This window comes from Felis catus, chromosome D2 (genome assembly GCF_018350175.1).
Source record: "Felis catus isolate Fca126 chromosome D2, F.catus_Fca126_mat1.0, whole genome shotgun sequence".
NCBI lineage: Eukaryota > Metazoa > Chordata > Mammalia > Carnivora > Felidae > Felis > Felis catus.
The window spans coordinates 2,919,094-2,942,277 of record NC_058378.1 but is presented as its reverse complement, the minus strand read 5'-3'; the positions used below and the strand labels follow the sequence as shown (position 1 = coordinate 2,942,277).

The 23,184-nt window shown below is 38.8% G+C and overlaps 1 protein-coding gene across 5 annotated transcripts in view; it reads right to left on the bottom strand.

Annotated features, from left to right (window-relative positions):
* The window catches only part of PCDH15 (protocadherin related 15), a 1,549,353-nt gene that overhangs the window by 931,218 nt on the left and 594,951 nt on the right, over positions 1-23,184 (bottom strand). The gene's annotated exons all lie outside the window — the stretch shown is intronic.

Below are 23,184 nucleotides of genomic sequence, written 5' to 3'. Positions count from 1 at the left end.
GATGACCCCCCAGAGCCCTTGGGCAGAGCCCAGGGGGCTCTTACTTTAGTTAGGACTCAAACTGAATCATCTGCATCCTTCAAGACACAGGAGACTGGGGGCCAGGGGTGAGGAAGTGTTAGGGACAGACGCATTTCACAGTTGTTAAGATCTGATATTTTGAAAGTTTAAATATTGATGCTTTAATAAAGACGTCTTTGTCAATAATGTTTAAACAAATGCGTGTATATTTAGTTTGAGGTTTTTTTCATCATTTCACCGAAACATTACATAAGTGGAATAACCTATACATTGATATTGCTGGTTAAATAAAGCAGCTGGTGTTATGCAAATTTTTTCAGGAAAAGTATGAATTATTAAATATAGTTTTCATTAATGACGAAGTCAGCCTCATTCCTATTGATATTTAATTATAACTGAGATACATCAGAAGGATAACTGGAAAAGCTCACCTCTTCCTCACCTCCTGTGAGGAAGTTGATGATCATGAACTGAACTCTTAGAGGTGACAAGAGCTGATTGTCTTTTCTTTAAAAGGCCATATTTAGATTTTGGGAAGAATACATATGTAATAACATGTAACAAATGCAGTATATAGTGCAAGATGAGTTTAGATGAATTTTAGGGAACTGATTTAAAAATACAGTAACCAGGGGCACCTGGGTGGTTCAGTCGGTTAAGCATCTGACTCCTTGTTTTGGCTCAGGTCACAATCTCACAGCTCAAGAGTCCAAGCCAGTATCAGGCTCGGCCAGCATGGAGTCCACGGGGGATTCTCTGTCTCCCTGTCTCTCTGCCCCTCTCCCTCTCACACTCTCGCTGTCTCACAAATAAATAAACATTTTAAAATAATAATAATAATAATAATAATAATAATAATAATAAACGGAGCACCTGGGTGGCCCAGTGGGTTAAACATCCAACTCCAGCTCAGGTCATGATGTCACGGCTCATGAGTTTGAGCCCTGCGTCGGGCTCTGTGCTGACAGCTCAGAGCCTGGAGCCTGCCTCGGATTCTGTGTCTCCCCGTCTCCCTCTGCCCCTCCCCCACTCATGCTCTGTCTCTCTCTCTCTCTCTCTCTCTCTCTCTCTCTCAAAAATAAACATAAAAAATTAAAAACAAATAAAATTAAAAAAATAAAACATGCAATAACCAAAAGGGAAAAAGTCACTGAAAAATCCACTATCCTGAGACAGTGGGAAAAAATATGGTGTTGACTTCTCTTCATCTCTTTCTTCTGTCTCTCGCTCACAAAGTCAAATTGAATACTGCTCTACACACATTTTAACGTGTTTTTTCTTTTAACAAAATACCACGGGCATTCCGTTTGTCAATAAATCTACATTTAAGTGATCATTACTAATGATGTTTTAATATACATGCATATGTACATCCATAATTTACCTTACAAAATGTTTATATTTTCAGATTTGGTTTCTAATTTTAATTTACTTGCAGAACTACCTTTTATTCTTTTCTATCAGCACAATATTCTACAAATGGAAACAATTGGTGGAAGGGAGGTGGTCATTATTTAGCAGGTGGACATTTAGAGAGGACACGTGATGCCCTGGGTGCATCTTACCACCCCTAATGATTTACGTCGCATGAAGGTGGGGTCTGGTGTCATCTATCTCTGTCTGTCTGCCCACTGCCTCTAGCCAAGTGTCTCCCATGAAAAGTGAGGTGTAACCTAAAAATGTTACACCAATCCCTGGCATGTCCAATATGCCCTCAGAGCACATGGGTTTAAACCCTGTAAGATACTCTTTTCGTAGCAAACTATAGGAGATGCCCCCTCCCTTACCAATATTGAAGGGGCAGGTATATCTCGTGGCAGATGGAGAGTGGAGGACGCAGAATTCTAAAGGGCCAGAAACAGCAATGCAGGATGCACAGGAGACCAGACAGAGCTCTCCAATCAGAGGACACAAATGTCTGTGAAAATTAGGGCTGCGTGAGGGACACAGGTGGGAACAAGAGCCATTATGTACTAGGCTCCTAGGGCTTGTAGGAGAATTCAAACAGAGTGAAGAAAACACTGTTGCTTCCGATACCCATTCTCACGGTCTGACGGTGCTTTAGGGTGGACTTCAGGGTCGGGGCACAGTCATGGAAATCCGTAGCTCCTTCAAAGGGGATTCCCGGAGGGACTGCGTGGCACGTGCCATCCAGAAAGAACATGCCTCAGAGAGGCTGGATGCGTGAAGGGCTAGGGAGCAGCTTCTGGTCCCGCCTCTCGGGGCCACTGGGAACCTGGCTTACTTAACTCTCTGTCAGCATCCTTGCACAGGAAGCAAAAAACCAGGGTGTTTTCAAAGCTGTTTAATTATGTTACCATTCTCCAAACACACCATGCTTGCTCACGGCTTTGTGGATATGTCCACAATTCGGGAGACACATCAGCATCACATGCCAGTGTGTTGAGGCTAGGATGCCATCGTCTGAGATCTAATGGTGAAATGACCTTGAACTAATCACTTAACCTCTCTGAGACTCTGATTTTTATTCCGTATATTAGAGTAGCACTAATACCTACCCTCCCAGGCTTAATAAGATACTTGAATGGAAGATATCTGGCAAATACTCATAATGGAACATTGCATACATATGGTAATCTTTAGGTATTAGTATTATCATTTTAACGCAAAGTTTGGCATGATGAAGTTACAGTTGCAGACAAGAGAGTGTCAATACATGTGGGTAACTCCAGATAAAGCAATTCCTATAATTCAATGCTTTGAAGTTGAGTTTTTATCATGTAGACAGAAGAAGTCCCTATAGAAATTCAGGCAAGGAAGGCCCCTGATCAGTTTTGTTGTGTGTTCTAAGCTTTTATTTGCCTAAAGGTCACAAGGTGATTGTTGAAATGCAGAATCTTGGGGAGACTCAGAACCGAAAGGTCTGATGTGGGCTTAGGAGTACGTAGCTGAGGCTAAGTTTGTGTGCACTCACTTTCCCGGGTACAGTGAGCATACGGACCATAGATCCCATCCACAAGCCCCACAGAGGTGCCACACAAGGCTCCTTGACTGCTAAGATCCAATTATTCCCACTTATACAACAGTGAGAGACTTCCTAGTGTGAAATTAAACAGAGTGTACCTAGAAGGTCTTGCTTTAAAAGCTTTCTGGCATAGACTGTGTGCACACAAAGTATACAGGAAGCGCTCAACAAGTGTTAACCATATAGTGATGACCATCTTTCATGGGCCAAGAGGAAATAGAAGAGCCTTAAGAGTAAAGAGACAGGTTTGAATCCTGGTTTGAGCCACCTAACTTCCCAGGGTCTTCGTTACTACTTTTAACCAAGGTCATGGCAAAGGTACGTGGGTAGGGGTTAGCTGGGGCTAAAGCCCGATGTGCAGCTCCTTAGCTCTTACGTTCTGGCTTGGGCTCCATCCATCCAAGGAAGAGGCACCTTCTTGGCCCCACAAAGGCAATTCCATGCCATTCACTGCCCCATGAACCATGAGTTCATGACCTGAGCCGAATGAAGTGTGATGCTTAACTGACTGAGCCACCTAGGCACCCCTTACTTTACTTTATTAAAGAAGAAATTAGTTATATTAGATGCTTCAGGAAGATTTTAAATATTGAAAACAGTTTTAACATTTAAAAACATTTAAACACTGAATATGAGGATTTCATTTATTTTAGAACATGAAAAAATGTTATCTATTCAATGAAAAATGATTCATTAAAGAGCGCCCGGGTGGCTCAGACAGTTAAGCATCCAACCCTTGATTTCGGCTCAGGTCATGATGTCACAGTTTGTGAGTTCGAGCCCAGTGTTGGGCTCTCAGCTGACATTGCAGAGCCTGCTTGGGATTCTCTCGCCCTCTCTCTCTGCCCCTCCCCGGCTCACACTGTCTATCAAACTAAATAAACTTAAAAAAAAATGATTCATTAAATATAAAGTCAGTAACAATGGAGAATGGATATGCAAATTATGTTATGTAACTTTAAGGATCATTACATACAGACTTTAAAGTACTAATCGTGAAATCCATGAGAAATGTGGCAAAATAAAGTAAATGATCAAATATTAAAACCAAAGACCAATAGTACTCATTCTCTCTTAGAAACTACATTGCGACGTGTATACATAGGCTGGCAATACAATCGTGTATAGAAATAAGGTGGTTATGCCACAGAGAAACCATGGTAGATTCCCCCCAACATTCCTTTTAATTAATTTCTATTTCTTTTTTGTTATTTACTTTGAGAGAGAGAGAGAACAATCACACAATGGGGGTGTAAAGACAAAGGGAGAGAGGGAGTGGGAGAGGGGGAGAGAGAGAGAGAGAACGATCACACAATGGGGGTGTAAAGACAGAGGGAGAGAGAGAGAGAGAGTGTGTATGGGAAGGGCAGAGAAAGAAAGAGAGAGAGAGAGAGAGAGAATCCCAAGTAGGTTTCAGCTGTCAGCACAGAGCCTGACGCAGGGTTTGAACTGACGAACCATGAGATCATGACCTGAGTTGAAACCAAGAGCCAACACTTAACTGACTGAGCCACCCAGGCACCCCTGATTTTTTAATTCTTAAATTCCTTTTACCACCTGTAATTCTCAGTCACCTCCTCTGCCACAGATAACCATTTGAATATGTCTAACATGTATTTTGTATTTGTGAAAAATGTGTACTTTGTTATTATAAACAGTCATAAAATTAATTATATTAGCATTCTGTGAGAATTTTTTTTTCACAGAAATGAATTGTGCCTTTTACAGGGCCATGGGATAGGTACAAGTCAGCTCCCTTCCAGCACAGCTGTGAACGCCCCCATAAACTCCTCCACTCGTAGGCCAGTCCCTGTCTGTGCTGGGATTTCATGAACAAGGAAAAGCAAATCGTGGTGGAAGATGTTTTATTTTCTGTAGCTAATTCTTCTGGAATTTGACTTATTTTAACAGTGGGTTTATATTCTACCTGCACGCAGGAGACTTACGTTATATTATAACGTGAAGCTACGTCTCCAGTTCTCAAGTGATTTGAAATGTCGCTCATGCTATTTGCTAGCCTGGTAGATGACGACACTAACGAAACAGAATGTTTTGTATGGGCTTTAGACTACAGTTCTCTGGCAGGAAGCGTTTCAGAGTATCTGATTCAAGTTAAGCAAACCAATACTAGCTCACACATTCTTTTCAAATGTTATCTCATTGAGAAAGCAAGACATAAGAGGATTTTGTCCATCCTTCCAGAATAAGGACTGAGCCCTTGAGTCAACAGGAGGTTCAAAGTAAAGAGAAGCAGAGAAGCTTTTTTTTTGTTTGTTTGTTTTGGTTTTTGGTTTTTGTTTTTTTTTCCAACCCAGATTAAAGCTTTAGTGAACAAAAGCTTCAGCAGGATTACCAAAATAGCCTTGCTCATTACAAGCAGTGTCTCTCCAAGTTGCCTGGGATCAAGTCATTCTAGGCTTGTTATCGCCAGTGGTCATTTAGAGTTGAGATTCAAAGCTATTGGGTACAATCACACAATAATCCCTAGACCAGGGACCTGGGGGCTGGGGGTCATGTGTATGCACACAGACAAGCCTTTGTCACAATTTCATGTTGTACAACTTTATTTTTGATTCTGACACTCCTTTATTGTCAGAATTCAAGGGAGCTACTGTTAACATGTTTTTGTTTTTTTGCCAAGAATACCTTTCTTGTTTTTTCCTCCCTATTCCTTCCTTCCTCCCTCCCTCCCTCCTCCCTCCCTCCTTCTTTTCTTCCACCCAGCACTTCCCTGTTTTATAGTTTCAGAGATAAGAACAACATAATCTCTAGTTAATACTTAGCTGTGCTGAGTTTCCAACGGGCAGCTTATTATTTTAGAAGAGTAATTTGGGAAATAATATAGTAGTTCAAGGACAATGCTGAAAGCAACAACTAATTTTATAAACATAGTTATGCATGTACACCTACAATTTGACTAAGTAAAATATGTGAACGTGATGACCTATGTCACTATTTTTTTAAAATTTAATTATTAAAGACCATGGAGTTTAGAAAGATATTTACCTTCATGGATATCTGACAGGCTTTCAAATATGAGTTGATTTTAAGTTTGGATGAGATTAGACATTATAAGGTCAATTTATTTGACTATTTCATATAATCTAAAATCTATTGAAACCTGAAATATAAAACTAAAAAGAAGTATAGATAATAATTGTTATACAATGCTTTATAATTTGGCATTTGCTAAATGCCAACTGCTTATTTTTTAAGCTATTTTGTGCTAGCCTTAGGGATACTTTTCCCTAAGGAGAGAAACGTAGCCATTACAAAATGGTTTCATTTCTTTAAATAGAAAAAAAAAAAAAAGTACCACTTATGTTACCTCTTTTCCATTATAAGTTCTAAATGCTAGATCTGTTAGTATTGCATCAGTGTATAAGAACTTGCCACACATTTAGCTGCTTAAAACAACACACATTTATTATCTCATACTTCATATGGGTCACGAGTCTGGGTCAGGGGTCCACACAAGGCTGTGATCAAGGTGTTGACTGGGCTCCACTAGGAAAATAATCTGTTTGCAAGCCCATTCAGGTCATGTGGTTGGGACTGTATGCCTGAGGGTCCTGGCTGGACTTCTTACTGACTGTTGGTAGGTGGTCCCATCAGGTTCCAGGCCACTTGACCCTCTCCTTAGTGTACAGGGTCCCTGCTCACTTCCTGAGGGCCAGCAGGAGAAGCTCGTGAGGCTGTGTCCTCGTGACACAAAGCCTTCTCTTCCTCCTGCGACATCCCGTTGGTTAGAAGGTCCAGGGCCCCCCAACTTCAAGGAGAGGGATGATGCAGTAAATAACACCAGCTGGCAGAGATCATGGGCCACCCCAGAATTCTACCTACCTCACTGGGCTGATTCTAATGCACTTAATACATTCAAGTAGACCCAAAATCGTATTGATCTAGGCATGAACAGTAATTTAAGAAAGTAATTAACGGTTCTGAATAGTCAAAGCTTAATTTCAATATTTTTAAAAACATCACAGTTATTAACATATCAAATTATATATTATTTTATCAGAGTAATATATATATATATATATATATATATATATATATATATATATATATATATACATGAAAACTCCCACTAAGATCCAAGCACTTTGATACTTAATTAGTTGAAATATTTAAGACCAGAGTTGTTGAGGAAAATATTTTCAAAAATGAACAGAAAACGTTAAAAGAACCTCAATGTAACCTTAAGCTACATGTAACACAGGCACTTAGGGGTCACACATTGTAGGATATGTAGGGCCTACTATGTATTACATTTTCATATAATTTGATAACATCTCAGGCAATATTTTAATTAAAGTATATTTACTTAGATATATATACAGAGAGAGAGTGAAAGAGAGAGAATTCCAAGAAGGATCCGTGCTGCCATCAGAGTGCCCGACGTGGGGCTCAAACCCACGAACCATGAGATCATGACCTGAGCTGGGTTCGGATGCTTAACCAACTGAGCCATCCAAGCGCCCCAAATCAAATTTTGTTTAAGTAACAGACGTCACACCCAGCATGGACCCCGATGTGGGGCTCCAACCCATGAACCATGAGATCATGACCTGAGCCAAGATCAAGAATTGGATACTTAACTGACTGAGCTACTGAGGCACCACAGGAACTTTTTTTTTTTTTTTTGATATTAAGTAAAAATAAAACTTCAATTAGATTTGTTTTGTTTCCCTGATTTCCATAGAAAATCCCACAGAAGATTACCAACGTATCCTCTTAGATTCCTTGAGCCTAAAGCCTATTACTAAACACAGGTTGTGTGTGTCTAAAATAAATGAATATATAAACACGTATGAGGCTGTTCAATGGGCAATAATGGAATTATTTTGGTCATTTAAAGTTTTCTCCATTAGGTGATAGGAAAAAAAGAGTTTTACAAATCACCTTCATCACTCTGTAACACTGGAGAAATTGGAAGAAATCCTCAGAATAATGTTGTGCTGACTTTTTAATGCTGACTTTTATAGTTATCTACAATTCTAAGATTATAATTTTAAATTCACACACATTTTATATCCTTCAGGAGCCCTAGTCCCAGCAAGTATTAGTTGCTACCTTTACTTATTTATTTATCTTTATTATTTTTTTTTAGTTGGTACTTTCTATACCTGATCCAAGGTTAGAGGTATTTGCATAAATATTATTTTTAGATGAAATAAGACAGATCACGAAGGTTTACTATAACTGAGTCTTGTATTCCTTTAATCTCTGGTTTATACTGGTTTCTCTTTGACTCAGTAATCACAACGTGAATCCATTTCAAAGAGCAGAACGTGGGGAGACATATTTGTCCCCCAGATTTGTAAGGGAGTCCATTCTGTCTGCCCTTTCCTGCCTCTTGCCTCTCCCCCGAAAGCAGTCACAGACCAGGGTGCTGAAGGAAAGCTGACATTCAGTCAAAGCAATGGCCCATCTACCAGGCTTCCCCAAACAAAACTCTGCAGAGGCTGAGTCCACCATTGCCAAGGCCAGTGAGCTGCCTCCCATGATGGAGGTGATGGAGGCCTAGACTGAAAGGAGCTCGCAAATGTCGGGGGAACCAGTCAAGAGCCCAGCCAGTCTCTCTTGAACTCCCACAGTCACCTTTGAGAGCCACTGCTGGCACCTGGATCTTAAAGGATTATGGACAGTTAATTTACTTCTTGGCAATTACCCACATCTCTCCAAGATGTATATTCCTCCTTCAAATCTATATCCTGCTGTAGTGAAGGAATTTATAACTGTTGTACAACTTCATTTAAAAGGGCTTCATAATTTCCATAGCAACAGATTACCACGTCACATATTTTGGAACAAGGTCAAGTTTCAGTCCAGACTCAAAGTGACATGACAGGATAATTCTGCAGTTAATGGAAACATGTAGAAATATAGAAGCAGGGATACCTTCCAAGACATACAGACTTTAAAAAAGATGTTTAATGTTTATTTCGTTTTTGAGAGAGACAGACGGAGCATGAGTGGTAGAGGAGCAGACAGAGGGGGAGACACAGAATTAGAAGCAGGCTCCAGGCTCTGAGCTGTCAGCACAGAGCCGGACGCAGGGCTTGAACGCCCAGACTGGGAGATCATGACCTGAGCTGAAGTGGGACGCTTAACCTACTGAGCCACCCAGGCGCCCTGACACACAGACTTTTAACTACACTCAGCTCTACAGGGAATGTTGATTCAGCTCTACAGGGAATTCAAATAATTGAAAACCAAACAAACAGATTGCACTAAAAAGCCAGGCTAACACTGACAGCCTGAGAAACAGTATTTTTTTTCCTCATCTAGATGATAAAAACCAATATAAGAATGGCCAGAGTAAATGAGTATAAATTACACTGGGGGATATTCTTTGCACATCATCAAGGTGTGAATACTTTTTTTTTTTCAGTATTAGACCACAGTTCTAGCATGTTAGGCAAGCCGTTAGATTCTAGAATTGACCGAGATGGCTGCAATCTGAATCACGCTGTCAACATGCTCTGTGGGCAACATCTTCCTGGATTTAGCTCTCCTTAAACTTATAGGTGAAAATAAAGAAAATATAAAATGCAGTCCATTGACATCACAGATTCTCTCTGTACTTCTCACATAGTCCTGAGTGAATCCATGAATGTTAGCTCTGGGGAAATTCAGAAGGGATGTCCTGGCAAGCAATGAACGTATGTAAATACTGTACCTCTTGGCATCACCATATTAAGTGCCAACATAGTCAATAAAACATTAGAAGCTGAGCACACATATTTCAATAAAATGAGAGTGAGAATCCAGTCTCCTGTGTAGAGGCATGTTGATTACATGCAGATTAGCATACTATTATCTCATTGTCCAAGCTCTCACCTGCTCTTAATCCAGATATACCCTGTATCTGAATGTGTGTTCACTGGATACTGAGTGTTAATGATGGGCCAGGCGAAGGCGTGGGAACCGGCCACAGGGAAGTAAACGGGGCTGCTTTGGGCAGGCATGGAAGAGAGCGGGTATTCCTCAGAATGAGTCTGGATCATAGAAGGAGGGAAAGGAAGGACAGGCGGGTGGTGGACAAGGACATCAGGATGATGTCAGGTTCCTGAAGCCAGAACCCCGCCTTGGAATGGTTAGAGCAAGTCTGAATAAGCTCCATCCAGTCACTTGTGCTATTAGAGGGTATGTTCACTCTAACCACGCGTGCTTGTGCAGTTTGGAGGAAACAATTCTTATATTCGGAGCAGATATCTCTTGGCTTCAATCTGATGAAACTTCTAATATACTTTCTACAGAAAAGTAATACTTTCTTCAATATTTTCTCAAACTATCTGTGTGCTTTAAATAGTCACCAGATGCTCCCCCAGAATAAGCGCTCAGGAAACTCTAGTCAATTTTCAAAAATCAATGATAAACAGAGCCATGGATTTCCTTCACTGTCACCCTCAGGACTCCCGAGACAGGAAGATGTATGTGTAATACGGAGGCATAATACGTCTCGGATTCTCATTCTTCATCTCAGCAGCATTATTGTTAGTATTTTTTTTTTTTTAATTTCCTTCTTTGTATACCCAAGAACAATTCTACCTGTTATCCTGACTCTGGTACTTTCCTTACCAGAGGTGTGAGATGCCACTGGTATACTATCCAAAACATACATTAAGAAGTGTGTGGGACACCTGGGTGGTTCAGTCGGTTGAGTGTCCAAATCTTGACTTCCACTCAGGTCATGATCCCAGGGTCAGGCTCTATGCTGAGTGTGCAGCCTGTTTAAGATTCTCTCCCTCCCTCTGTCTCTGCCCTTCTCTTGCTTGTTCATTCTCTCTCTCTCTCTTAAAAAAAAAAGAGTGTGTGCCTTCTGCATCATCATGTTTTGATGGTTTGGCTGTCCACCTACAATACATGGACCTTATACATCTTCCTAGACATGATATTTTACTTCTAATTCACACACTTGTTAAAAATATGTATGATCACCATTGATCCTTATAAGAAGGGACTTATTAACCCATATTCAATCAATTCCCCCTCCTGAAGGAAAAAACATACATTTATACTACATGAATCATGTATAAAAATGTATTCCAAGAAATCACATAATTTGCTTTAGCTTTGTTGGTACCTAAATCTCCTGAATTGACCCTACTATATTCTAATCTACATTTCAGCCTAAGCAAGGCAAACATAAAGGAAAGTAGTCAAGATCCACCCCCAGAAGGACAGTGAATATGCCCCATTAACAACCTGCATCAACGAGGGATCCTCCTGTGAGTGTGTGCACGGGGGCTCCTCTTTTCACGATGGAAACGGAATTTAGAAGTAAGCTAGTGGTAGTATGGTTTGAATTTGCAACCTAACGGAATCCAAAATAAAATGTGTTTTTGTTTTTTTCCAAAATACAGGCCAATTATTCAGCAAACAGATGTGACGAAAACAAGCTGTTGGCGATCTTCTAACTTTACGGTATTTTAAACCTCAGGGTAATTTAAGAAGAGCCTGGACTTTCTTAGGAAGACAATGACTTTGAAGCACACAGCAATAAGGAAGACAAGAGCAACAGGGATCTGCAGGAAGACGTAAGAAGGAGGGTCCCACTACACATCGTTTGAAAACCGACTTTTGTATAAAATTGTCTTCCTAGTTGTTCTAAATCTTTTTTTAAACGAGCGTCTGACATACGTCGGAACTACTCCTATGAAAAATATACAAAGAAGAAGTGTAACACAATCTTCGGCAAGATAAACAAATCTGAACATTTTCTTCAGACATTTTTTTTTCTTCCTAATAGCATTTTCACATAATTAAATGAAATGTTTTTATCTGAGAAAAACTTCTGAGGGAGAAAGCATAGGCTGTCCAGGAGTCCGCGCACTGACCCCTCTGCATTGACTGGGGTGTACGTATACATATCATTTACTTAACATCATGGAGCATTCCACTTCTGAGTCCCTTTCGCTGTGCAGTTCTGTGGTCTCATTCACTAGGTTGCCGATTTTTATGAAATAGTGCATTCAGCAATAATTCAGTGAAAGCTACATTATTAACATTTTAAAATCCAATCGTATGCTTAGAATACTCTCAGTCAAATCTAAACGTGATTGTCATATGCGTTGAAAGAAATGAATGTGATCACGTGTTCCAGAAACAGTTTTAAAAAGCATGTTTTCTTCAGAATAGGATTTTTTTTCATTTTTTTTAAACTTCACCTCCAACCCTATCCAGCATTTATAAACACACTTCAACAGATTTCAAATTGTTGAGGGTGCATAATTGTAAGTCCTTCTCCAAAGATTAGTTGTATCTTCTTTTAATGTTTATTTATTTTTGAGAGACAAGAGAGAGACTGCATGTGGGCAGAGAGACAGGGAGAGAGAGGGAGAGAAAGAGAATCCCAAGCAAGCTCTGCACTTGTCAGCACGGAGCCCAACCTGAGGTTCGAACCCATGAGCCATGAGATCATGACCTGAGGCGAAATCAAGAGTCAGACACTTAACCCATGAGTCACCCAGGTGCCCCTAAAGTATATCTGCTTAACTGATCCAGACATTAAGATACATCACTAACAGGAGTGATGAAATTTTATGAGAACATCAAATATAAAATATTTTCTTACCACAATCTCAAATATCAAAAGTTATATGTACCCAGATCTTCAAATTTTCTCCCCATATCAGCTCAGAAGGCAAACAAACCAAAAGATCCAGAAAAATAAATAATCAAATAAAGCTATTGGTTATCCCCAGCTACATCATTGTCTCCTCCCTTAAATATCAAACTCTTTGCAAGAAGATCGTCCATACCTCCCATTTACTGTTATATCACTTCAATGTGGATTCCACCACCTACCAAACAACTCACTGCTTCTCGTAGATGTGTTAACAATCACCACTCTCCCCTTCCCTAGCCCTGTCAGTACTTTCTGGGACCTGTGATGCTCTCTTACTAGAGTATCTTGGATTGCCAGAAACCACGCTCTCCTGGTGTCCTTTTGTGCCTTTGCAGTTCCTTTTCACTATCTTTTTAGTGGATCTTTTCCTCCACCTTTAAATTTTAGAAAAACACTTAGATTCTAGCTCAGGCTCTCTTCTCAGTGACGAGCCTCATCTCCCTCCATAGGGTCTGTCCGCTCCAACAGTGGAGCAGATGATTCCCAAGTTTTCACGTCCAGAACACATCTCCATCTCCCATCTGCTTAGTAGATGTCTCCATTTGGATGTGCCCAAAACTCAGAAGAAATGTGAAATCCGTCCATCACCTCCACATTCCCCTACAGTGTTCATGCAGTCAGCGTTCTCCCTTTCCATACAAGACAGCCCTGGGTATGCAGTTGCTTGCATCAGAAATCTGGGAGCAACCTCTCTCGCGACCCGTTCTAACCAAGGACACATCTGTGTTGTTAATCATACCTCCTGAATGTATCTCAGATCTGTTCTCTATTCTCCAACCCGTCTGTACCACAATCATTGCTCTTCAAAACTGGAGCAAGAGACTCTTATTCTCCATATCCATCCCTTCCTCTCTTCAGTCTCTTCTGCATATCACAAAGGGGCATCTGGAAGTGTTTCTGATTAAGTCACTATTGGTGACTTTTTCATGACATTTCTGATATAAGTCACCATTTAGAACCCATACATGTTGTCTGCAATCTCTTCCAATCTGGCCCCATTCTTCTTTGCAGTTACTTCACTGTACTTCTCTCCTTACTATCTACACATCAGTGACTCTGAACACTATTCATGTAATGCTCACAAATGCTATTTTTTCCTGCTGGAATAAAAGATAATGCTTATCTTCAGCCTACACTCTGTACACATATATCTGCCCAACTAATGTTTAGGTATTCCTAAAATCTTAAATATTTCAAGCTCTTGAACAATCAACTTAGCTTATTCTATTATTCTACAAGCTAATTTATATGTGTCCATAACATAACATTCTATATTTTTTTTATTCATTCATACATTTGTTGTTTAGTGTTGATTTTGTCCATGGAACCACAGTGTGATGAGACCAAGAACCAGGTCTCCCTTGCAATCCCAGCGCCTAACATAATGACTGGAAGTATCTGTTTATTTGAATTTATGTTTAAATAATAGTTTTAATTGATTGAGACAGTATGGGAATGTCAACACAGAAAGAAAGTAAGCACGTGTATGTAACATATAATACCTTGTGCAAAAATACCTGTGCATGATTTTTATGTAATTCCCACGATAATCTTTTGATGCGATTGTCTTAGTCAGTTTGGGTACTACAACAAAAACACCATAGTCTGAGAAGCTCGAATAACAAACATTTGTTTCTCATAGATCTGGAGGCATGGTTGGGTTCTTAGTGGAGGCATTCTTCCTGATCTATAGATGGCCACCTTCTTGCTGTATCCTTAAGTGATAGAGGGAAGGAGGGAGGGATTAATGGAGTGGGGGGGGGAGGGAGAGAGGGAGAGGGAGAGAGAGAATATGCAAGGAAGCCAGTGCATGCTCTGGTCCCTTCATCCACTTTTGGGGTAGAATCCCAACCAATCCCAACACAGGGGCTCTACTCTTATGACCTCAGATATATAGACAGATATAAAGCTAGTTACCTCTCAATGCCATCACAGTGGGAATTAGGGTTTCAACAAATAGGTTTTATGGGGAGTCAAACATTCAGTCCATAGCAGCAATCATTATTATTTCCATGATTAGAAAAGAGAAAGCTGAGCTCAGAGAAAAATCATGTTGCAATGCCTTGCAAATAGTAACTGGTAAAGTCCTTCTAACAGCATAATAGGTCTTTTCTGATCCAGCCCACCACTTTCTACAGCAGGAAAAAACTCTCATTGTCCCTTCCCATTCTGTACTTCAGCTGTGCTACATTATTGCTGTTCCCCCACTAAATATGTTCTTGCTTCTGGCTCTACTGACTTGCTTCCTCATCTGACTTAAACACTTTTTCTCTCTTGACTTTCACATCAACTCCTAGATACAGGACATTTTGCTTACTCCTTTGAGTGTTTCACTGCTAGAGGCAGCAATGTGACAGCTTCTTCATCACCCAGTTCTAAGTCAAATGCCCCTCCCATACCCCACGTGAATGCCCAAAACATAGACCCTTTATGAATGTTTACTTGTCTCCTCCATGAACTGCCCCTATGTGTTCTTAAGCTTTATATTCCTGGTACTCAAGGGAGTGCCTGACATGTGGAATATTCTTAATACATATTTACATAGTAGAACATAAATGGATACAAGAGCCGTACTTAAACTCACGTCTGTCTCTTTCATAGCTGACAATTTTGCAGTGCATGCAGGATAGTTGGCGATGGATGGAACTGAAACCTAGTGGATAATTTGAGGGTCTACAAATGCTGACTGAGAAAGAAAGCCTTAATTATTAAGTTAGAATCATTTCAAGGCACTTTATTAGTTGTTTAGGAAACAACTATATCAAAGCACCAGAAGGGTAACATAAATCACTGTGTCAAAACACCAGCCATGCTTGTGAACGTAAAGTTTGTCCAAAGGGAAATGAGAAGCGAAGACTTTTTTATGCCCTTTGATTTATGTGGGCAGGGAAAAAAGGGGGAAAAAAAAACTGTTCTCAACAGTACATTTGGTCATAAACAGAGGCCATAGGAATGTACTTTTATTGGGCCAAAATTAATGAAACAAACATAATATATAAAATTAATGGTAAGTAAATTTGAATGCCTCCCTGCAGGGTAGACATAAGTAGATCTACTATAGGACCATACTGAAATTAAAAAGAAACAAACAAAAAAAAAAAACAAAAACAAAAACAAAAACAACCCCACAAGATTAGAAATATATAACAGAAATCTAGAAATATTCCTTATATGATACAGGATAGATTCTTATATTTATTTATTTTTGACAGAGAGACAGAACATGAATGGGGGAGGGGGAGAGAGAGAGGGAGACATAGAATCGGAAGCAGGCTCCAGGCTGTGAGCCATCAGCTCAGAGCCCGACGCGGGGCTCAAACTCACGGACCGTGAGATCATGACCTGAGCCGAAGTTGGACGCTCAACCGACTGAGCCACCCAGGCGCCCCAAAACAGGATAGATTCTTAAGTAATGATGCCCCTGTTCCTAGTACATGGCTTTATCACCTAGTGGTATAAACTGTGGTAATTTGACAGCTCTGAGCTACACTGACCTTTACAGTTCCCTCCTCTTACTTTGAGATGAAATGCTACCCAATGGAAGTTCATATATTTGCTTTTATCTTAATAAAAGTAAGTCTGCCCTTCTGTATATTCTTTGAATTAACTCGTTAGCTTCTTTGTACTTAACTGAAGTGCAGGCAACCTAAGTCTTAGCTATCATCCATGCAAACCTTTGAATAAGAACCATACTTCGTTGTGATCTACCTCATTAAAATATGATTCAATATATTAAGAAATTGTATTATGGCTCTGACATTAAATATGTGAGCTATATTCAAACAAATTACCAAAAAAATCTGAGAATATAATGCAATAAAACCTTTCTGTGTGTACATGTTCATACTATACCACACTTCAAGAACAGTCTTAGAATCTGTAATCATAATAGAGCTACCTTGTATAAAACAATCATTGTGAATCTTTTAAAGTCAACATTATCATCTCCAATACACAAATGAGGAAATAGAGCCTTAATGATACTAAGTTAACTTCCTGGGATCAAACAGCCCCTAAAAGGTAGAGCGAGATAATCAATCACCCTGTCTCTAAAACCCATATGCTTCATCATCTCTATCAATTGCCTCAATGTTGAAGAAATCCAAAGTGAGTATTAATTTGTCAAAAAGGGACAATTCATCCTGGGGCCGAGCATATCACTTCAATATTGCTGCCCTGGGTCTTTACCACTGAGACAATTCTGTTGGTAAAATTATAAGTGAAATGGTGGAAAGATGAGAAATTTATGGTCATTTCAATCAATTCTTTGCACTGAATCTGTCTTCCAATGAATTACACACTATGCCTTTGGGGTTAGTACGAGGCCCACATATGTCCTTCATGCAATGAATACTTATAAAGCCTGTTCATGATCTCATTTCCATACGTGAAATGCTAAAGTTACCATGAGTATTAACGCACTCACAATGACACCAACACCTGGAAGGTTTTTACATTTCACCAGCCTTACCTAATATCACTTATTACTATTAAAATCCCCTTTATATTCATATATATGTTAAAGGCATGCAATGCATTCTCTCCTGAATTATAATTATTTAAGTGCCTGAACACCTCAGAGGATAGGAAACTGTATGAAGGGAGGGACCATGCTTCATTCTTATTTAAATCTTCCTAGCTCCCAGCATACAACTTAGTACATAGCTGCTAACCCAGAGTCTGGTATATGAACATCTAGAATCCTCTCATATAATCCTTTTTTCATCCTCTCCAATGTTCCACCCACTCATCTATCTGTGTAGCTAGATTATTTTTGTTTAGTTTCATCTATCTATCCATCATAAAGCAGTGATTAATATCTAGCGTAAAATGTTCATATGGCAAGTCTTCATTTAGAATGGAACATGTTGAAGGAAAGGTAGGAAGAGAATCAAACTAATTATTAAGGTCTCTTCAGTAAAATTATTAAGTGATTACTAATTGTGGCAAATCATGTCTTCCAGAGATGCTCACCTCTGTATGAGATGTCTCACCATACGCATTCCTCTTACAACATGTTACTCTTCCTGTTAAGAGTCAATGTGCATGATCTCTGCCCTTGAACCTATGCTGGCTCCTTACTCTGACTCTAGTTGAAGTGACACTATGTGACTTCTGAAACCAGGTGATGAAGGCCCTACAGATTCCATCCAGATCCCTTGTGATGATAATTCAGAATCCTGAACTGTGAGGACATCAGGCAGACAGCCTACAGAAGAGTCTGAGATTATCCAAGACCAAGATGTGCCTGGACCTCTCTCTCACTTCCTGCCTCGCCCCCCATTTGAACTCCTTTTATCATCTGAAAGCAACTTTGAGACTCTGGCCTAGAACTGCTAGCTAAGAACTTCCCAAATGCTTTGACTCTCAGAAACCATGAGAAATAATAAATTTTTTATTGTTGCTTTTAGCTATTACATTTTCAGGTGATTTGTTACACCAGAATAACTAGAACACTGATTTTTCTTAGAATATAAATTCTTTCAGAACAGTATCCAGGGACACAATTAAGTGCCTGCAAGTACTAAAAGAATAAAATAAAATAAAATAAAATAAAATAAAATAAAATAAAATAAAATAAAATAAAACAAAATAAATACTTGCTGATGGTCTGATCAGATTCATTCCATTTAGGACAAGCATAGTCTTTAATATTACATTTTAAAAATTCATGATAACTAATGTAAAGAAAATAGCAGCTCTCATAATCTTATGTGTAAAAAAATAGCATTCAATTAGTCTACCTTATCTTTCTTGCTCATATTTTTGGTCTTTAACTCATAATGCTTATTCACATTCAGTCATGTGTGGTTAGTTGACATCTAAAAACCTGAAATGCTTTGTCATTCTTACAAGTGATAACTGACTTTCATTTAGCAGCATTTATTGGAAAAAAATGAAGCTTATATAATTTCCTCTTTTAAAAAAAAATGTACTGTTTATTTATTTTTGAGAGAGAGAGAGAGAAAGAACGTGAGCAGGGGAGGGGCAGAGAAAAAGAGAGACACAGAATCCGAAGCAAATTCCAGCTCTGAGCTGTCAGTACAGACCCCAACATGGGGCTCAAACTTATAAACCATGAGATCATGACCTGAGCCAAATTCAGACTCTTAACTGACTGAGCCATGCAGGCGCCCCAATTTCCTCTTGTTTTAAAAAAAAAGATTTCTAGATACTACAATGTCCATGTTTTTAGAGATTAGTTTCTCATTAAGGCTCATTAAGTAATAATAAATAAATCATTAGGTAAGGTGTTTTGTATAGTTTTTTTGAAAACATTTTTTAGTTTCACTGTTTCTATGTAATTTTTACCCTCAGGTTAGGCAGCATCCAACAAAATGGAATAAAAGGCATAGACATTACAGAGACTATATACTGTAAGAAATCTATTTTACCCAGGGAAATCATCTCCCTTCCTTGTGTAACTTATATGTGCCCTCAGGAAGTGAGAAGTTCAATACATTTAAATGTCAAACATGTCACGTGACTAAAGTCAATTATAATTTTTCTCCAGAGAAGGAAATACTATAGATTTTTCTAGAATACTTTTTCTATTCCCCTTATGTTTTACAATGCAGATGAATATCCTCTAAACTTGGGAGAAAGCATACTGTGACTGAACTAGTATCAACCAACGCCAGTTTTCTGAAAAAAAATTAAAGTGGTGACTAAGAAATAATTACCAAGGTCTATGAGTACACCAAATACATGACAAGTTCTGCTGTCTTCCCTACAGAGGTCGTTCCAACAGTGACAAGGAACCTCATCTTTGCAGGGCAAGAGGAATTTACTCAAGATCTGTGCAATGTGGTGAGAGGTTTGGGGACCCCCATGTAGATGTGTGCCTGAACACGCGCTCACATTTGGAAACTCTGCACTTGGCTTTCTCAAAGTCATCCTTCTCCAATCACCATGCTCTGCATAAAGTGCTTCGCTCCTTGGGATGAAGAGAAGTTTCTTTCTCAGAGTTCTTGGATATTCCTTTCACTGCCAACTTTACTGCACATCCTTGCTCTTAGCCAGAGAGTGAGTTCCTCTTGGATGGGAGAACGTTCTTCTTGGATGCAAGAACATAACATTCCGTCGTTCTTTCCTCTGGTCCTTTCTTTTGTAAAAGTGGTTCTAGGGGCGCCTGGGGTCTCAGTCAGTTAATGTCCAAACTTGGCTCAGGTCACGATCTCCTGGTTCGTGAGTTCGAGCCCTGCGACGGTCTCTGTGCTGAAAGCTCAGAGCCTGGAGCCTGCTTTGGATTCTGTGTCTCCTTCTCTCTCTGCCTCTCCCCGCCTCGTGCTCTGTCTCTCTCTCTTTGTCTCTCTCAAAAATAAACATTAATTAAAAAAAAACATGGTTCTAAAGTTGAAAGAAATCATGTACTTCAAAATCGGTTCTGCTGGTTCAATAATTTTTGAATGTTTTCAAGACAATAAATAGATTTTAATATTCTTTGCTTTTTTTAGGTTTTGCTGTTTAATTATTGACGTATGGTTGGCACTTAGTGTAATATCCCTTTTAGGTATACAACGTAGTGATTCAACACTTCCATACATTCTTCAATATTCTGCTTTATTGACTTTAAAAATTTTAATTACATAGCTTTTAAAAGACACTATATATACAGTAAAACCTTAGTTTGCGAGCATAATTCGTTCTGGAAACATACTTGCAATCCAAAGCACTCTATATCAAAGTGAATTTCAAGAACATAGGCTCAGCTTGATCATGTGATGTTGGGCATCACGTACCACTCATATCGCAAAATATCACTCGTTTATCAACTTAAATTTTATTAGAAATATTTTCTCGACTTGCAGAACATTCACAGAACAAGTTACTCACATCCCAAGGTTCTACTGTATATGCAAATATTACTCAAATTGAAAATAAATACTTAAATATTGTTGCTCTATCATTTTATTTAGTTTCTGTAAGTATCATAAAGCTATAAGGAGTTTAGGAAACTAAAGTTAGTTGCACCTGAAGTTCCAAGAGGGCCATTCTATAAAGGTATCCTAACAGGGAGATCCACATTTATAGGTAAATCTCAGGTCTTCAATTCAGTCCCCCCAATAATGGGATATATTAATTTTTATATGATAAAATATGCTCAAAGAAAGAAAAAACTTACACATCTTATTACCCCCAAAAGACTTTTAAAAGCATTTTGCTTAATATTTCTTAGACAATTTTAAGGAAATAGCTAAATATTTAAATATGAAATGTGACATATAATACAAAATGTATTTGGCAAATATTTATCTTACCCATGAAACTATTATTATTTATTTGTTCTTCTACTTAGCTGACTTAATTAATTCCAGAGAACTTTGGCGATTAAATACAAAGTACTTGCTTTATGCTTCCCAATCAGGACATGGAGCATGAGTGTGCCTGTTCCATGGGCACACAATCTGTAATTGATAACATCCATACTGGCATGTTCACGTTGTACGTGTGTCTATAGTAAAGTGCTAGAATAAGCATCAAAGCTCCTGATGAATATCAAAATGCGTTGTGTTTTGGGCAAAACTCTATATGACACATTGAGCTAAGTGTATACCTTAGAACCTCAATTTGGTAGGGACTATAGGAGTTCCATGTTGGTAAGACCTAACACTTAGTTTCCTTTCTCTAAAATAAATAAATAAACACACAAACAAATAAATAAATAAATAAATAAATACTTACAAATGTAAAATTAAGAGCAAAAGTAGGGTGCCTGGGTGGCTCAGTCAGTTAAGCGTCTCACCCTTGGTGTCACCTTGGGTCACAACCTCATGGTTCATGGGTTTGAGCCCCGCGTGGGGCTCTGTGCTGACAGTGTGGAGACTGGTTGGGATTCTCTCTATCTCTCTCTACTCCTCCCTTGCTTGTTCTCTCTCTCTTAAAATAAATAAACTTATTTTTTTAAAGGAGCAAAAGTGAACACTTGTTTAACATGAGAAAACAAATCATACCTAATTATATTTTTTAATAGTTGGCATGTCACTAGGATCATGACATCCAGATTTTTTCAAAATAAATGAACACACATGATACATACCTCTAGTACTCATTTTTCTTACATGTTTTGGCCTCATCATGTTTGATTGCTTCTTCTAAGACAGAAATTTTGTCATACTGATATCTCTAGTGATAACTGAAAGATAATTCGGTCTTCTAGTTACTGTGATTTTTCTTGTCGTTGTTATTGATGCCTCAGAGATTTCCTTGGCTGCCCAATTATAAATTCTAAGTACTCTTGTCAACGTTGGTAGGTTCTCCATCACGTTTCTATTTTGGAGGAACTGTAAGATCTTAGGGAATTTAAAGAAGGTATTTTTTGTTTGTTTTTTGTTTTGGTTTTGGTTTTTTTGGGGCATGATGATTAGTCTTAAATATTCTCTGCAGTATTGCTACCTATCAACAACTTGGTCCCAGTCCTTGGAAGGGCCCATGAGATCAGGAGTAAGATCAGACAAGTGAGTGAGGCACTTACCCTGAATACATTTGGGAGACTCCCCAAACTCACTAGTCAAGCCAAATAATAAGATAATATTTTAATGTAACATTTTGAAAAACACAAGCAGATTCATGCACATGTGAGTACACACACACACACACACACACACACACACACACACACCTTGTACATTGGCATTTTGCCTCAGAATCCAGCACGGTTTGGCACGTCATGGTATGGGAGTAAGACGCTCTGTGAGTTTTAGCATCATATTTTGGGGGAAAAATTGAAGCTCATATAATTTCCTCTTTTTTTTAAGAGATTTCTTGATACTACAAGGTCCACAATTTTAGAGGTTATTTTCTCATTAAGGCTCAAGACTAATAAATGACTCATTAGGTAAGGTGTTTTACATAGTATTTTAAAAAAACATTTCTTAGTTTCACTCATGTTTCTATGGAATTTTTACCCTCAGTGTAGGTAGCATCCAACAAAACGGAATAAAAGGCATAGACAGACATCAAAGAGACTGTATACTGTAGGAAATCTCCTTTAATCAGAGGTATTGTCTCCCTTCATTGAGTGACTTATAGGTGGATGCACGTTAAAGCTGCTTCTGAAGGGAGATTACTATGTGTGTTTTCCAGCTGAGGAAACAGACCCACAGTGTCTGCTTAGGAAATGGTAAAGGCGGATGACACTGGTAATTAAGCTCTAAGCTTTTGACGGCTGTTTTGCACCTACTCCCAACAACCGTGTGAAGTACCTATCTTTTGCATTCTTTTTTTTTTTTTTTTCATGCTTAATTAAATGAAACGTAGAGGGGGCTGAGTAATCATATGTAGGAGCATCAGAATTGAATCCAGATTTTTTTTTTTTTTTTGGTTTTCAAATGAGAGCTACTAATGGTTACAGTATCCTGTTGTCTACTAATCATCTGTTTCGTCAATGCCATATAAGCCACGTAACCAATCTTGTACCAAATTGTCCAATTCTGCCTCATGGTATGCAATAGAAGCTCTTTCCTGCATATAATTTTAAAATTAGAAAAACTTAACAGAAGTTGTTTATGTCTCAGGAAAAAAAAGATTTAAAAATACT